The sequence below is a fragment of the Citrus sinensis genome, chromosome 2, assembly GCF_022201045.2.
Source record: "Citrus sinensis cultivar Valencia sweet orange chromosome 2, DVS_A1.0, whole genome shotgun sequence".
Lineage (NCBI taxonomy): Eukaryota > Viridiplantae > Streptophyta > Magnoliopsida > Sapindales > Rutaceae > Citrus > Citrus sinensis.
Genome location: NC_068557.1, coordinates 16,152,961 through 16,156,073, shown reverse-complemented (window position 1 = coordinate 16,156,073; position 3,113 = coordinate 16,152,961). Strand labels below are relative to the sequence as shown.

General features: G+C 34.9%; 1 long non-coding RNA gene across 1 annotated transcript; it reads left to right on the top strand.

Moving 5' to 3' along the window:
• Positions 1-293: 293 nt before the first annotated feature.
• LOC127900379 (uncharacterized) lies at positions 294-2,556 on the top strand. Its single transcript, XR_008052445.1, has 2 exons — positions 294-856; positions 1,551-2,556. It is a non-coding gene; the product is annotated as an uncharacterized LOC127900379 (long non-coding RNA).
• The last annotated feature ends 557 nt before the right edge of the window (positions 2,557-3,113 follow it).

Sequence of the window (3,113 nt, the reverse complement as noted above, 5' to 3'; positions counted from 1 at the left end):
CGATTACATACATACAAATGTTTTTTCTTTATCTTTATTAAAAAAATCCCCAACAAAAAAAAAAAACAAAGATAGATAGGTGGATCGATAAGAAGGAAGGAATAAATAAATTATTACTTGGTTAGATCCCTAATAGTCGTCAGCTCATAATAAGGAATGAAAAGCAGAGACAGAGAGATGAACCTTGTCTCTCCAATAGTAGGCTCGGGTCTTCGGGCCCATCACACATGGGAGAGGATTCCACTTGGAGAAAGAAGGCGGAGTGTCAGGAGACAACATGGGAAGTTGGTAGAGGTAAAGGGAGTGAAGGCGACGGGAGCCACCGAGAGCCAGGACCACTGATCTGAGCTGTTGGGTAGCACACCTAATGCTAGTAATGTGGAAGGCACTCATCTTGAGCCACCTTGTATCTTAGCTTGTTGATGTGGGCCGCCCGTGCAAAAGTTCTGATGTCGTATCATCATCATCATCCCTAAAATAAATTATTGCTTGGTTAAATCCCTTATCATTATCATCTCATATTAACAAAATGAAAAGTAGAGACAAGGAGAGATGAACCTTGTCTTTCCACCAGTAAGCCGGGGTCTTCAGGCCTATCACACATGGGAGAGGATTCCGCTTGGAGAAAGAAGGCAGAGCATCAGGTGGCAGCATGAGAAGCTGGTGGAGGTAGAGGAAGTGAAGGCGACGGGAGCCACCGAGAGCTAGGACTACTGATTTGAGATGTTGGGTAGCACACCCAATGCTAGCGAAGTGGAAGTCACTCATCTTGAGCCACTTTATGCCATATCTTGTTGATGCAGGCTGCCCGTGCAAAAGTCCTGACGTCCGCATGTTTCAACACCTTGAATAAGAGGTTATTGTCTAAATTTATGAAGCCATTTTCTTTGATTTGCTCTTCTTCTTTTTATTCCTTCTCCTCTTGTTTGATTTTCTTCATTTTTTGATTGTCTCTGATGGTGGCTGGAGGATCAAAACTAAAGAAAAATATAAAATGAAAAGTGCTAGTGTGGAGGATGATTTTATTTTGTTAAGAGACTAAGCATTTTTGTTTGTTAAGACTTAAAAGGCTAGTTTATTAATTTTATTTCAATTTAGGGTTTGTTGAAATGAGTAGGAAGGATTTGGGAGAGAAGGAAGATGAAAAAGGAAGAGTTTTGTTTCATTAAAAGGCTAGGAATTTTTAACAAGTGTTGAATTTAAGATACCCTAATTTTAAGAGTAAAACTATGCCATTTAGAATAATAATAAAAAATATATCTTAGTATCAATCTATGATATTATAATATCAATAACCACTAGCATTAATATGTTAAAGGCACTAAAAGTTGCTCAGCTCATCAAATAATGATACTTTTGTTTTATTTAGTATCAATAACTTAGTATCAGTGAAAGTCATTTTTTTAATAGTGGTAAAAAAAACTAAATCAATATTATTAAAAGACAAAGTAGTTTGTTTGCCCAAGTGACAAGATTTACAATCAAATTATTTATTGTAAACAGTACCTAAGTGACCATTAGATCCTAACAAATGTAAACGACTATGACAGGCATGTCCTAATTGAGACTGGAGAGGTAGAGGCTGCAGATTAAAATGGTGAAGTGTCTTCAGGGAGGTAAAGACTAATGAGTTCAAACAAACACTCAACTTCACACCTTATCCCAAATGTCTGGCCTATTTGCGAATCCTGTACATAATAAACAGAGATAATAAATAAAACATTAACACCAAGGTCACATAATTGGCCAACAGATAAGAGGTTTAAAGTAAATTTAAGAATAAGAAATGTGTATGATAATGAAAGATTGGGAAGTGAAGCATGCCCTAGGTGACTAATTTTCATAAAGGAACTATCAGTAGTTTGGATATCAAGTAAAGTAGGGGAAATTATTGTTGAGGAAAAAATACTCAAATCTACAATTATGTGATTACAACAAGCATAATCAAAATAACAAGGAGATGCACCTGACGAAATTGAAGATGCAAAAATGTTACCAGATTAAGAGACAAGTGATTATAAGAGAGATGCTAAATCATGTAAGGACTTTGATGAAGAGGAAAGAGACTAATCAGTGTTACCCTGATGGTCATTAGCAATAGCAGCAAAATTTGGTTGGTGACTTTGAAAATAAGCACCCTGAGATTATTTCCCTTTACAAGGACAATCTTTGTCAAAACATCCAGAACTAATTTTATAACAAATTCTACAATGTCTTGTTGGGTAATATAATACAAGATGACCATGCAAATGGAAATAGTTACATTTTTCTAAGAATTGAAAAATGAAAAATTACTCTGATTAAACTGAAAAGTAGCAAGAACAATATTTATAGTGTGTCCTGATGGCAAAGTGGCATGTTTCTTCTAAGATAAGTTTATTTATGGTAGAATCCAAGTTGGACAATGTGTTCTGATAGACTAAGGAAGCACGAGTGGGCCCAAAACTACTATGTAAGGCCATGAGGAACTTAATTAGCCTTTGTTGATCTCTACAGGTTGTAAATTTTTCTGTTTAAACATTAGGTTCATCTTCCTTGTCAACAGGCTTTACAATATCTCCAGTAACATAACGCCAATTTTTTTATCCCTTGTGAAAACTGCACATAGCCTGTGTTAATAAAACATAATTGTTCTCATATAATATGACTTGAATGGGCTATGAGACATTTGAGTTTCCATAATAACAACCAATGAAAGGAAAAAGAAACAATAAATAAAAAAAAGAACAAACCAGCACAAATCAACCTCGCTCTGGTACCATGTGAGAGAATGAATAGAAAATCTATATTTCACTATTCTTGTATTTATAATGAAAGGCCTTTACAGAGGCTTTTCAAGGAGCTTATATAGGAAAGAAATAATACAATTATAGGAAAGAAATTATATAAATTATAAATACAACTATGCACCCATATCTTGAGGATTCTACAGTCGTAATCTTGGGGACCCACAAAATCATGGAGATTGTTTTCTTTTCATAACATGATTTTTCCTTTTCCTAACAGACATAATGAGCTATCCAACCAAGGAAAAAAAAAGGAGATGTTCAACACGAATAGATTAAGTAAGCTTCAATTTCGTAAGCTAACATATTTTTGTAATTTAACACAAA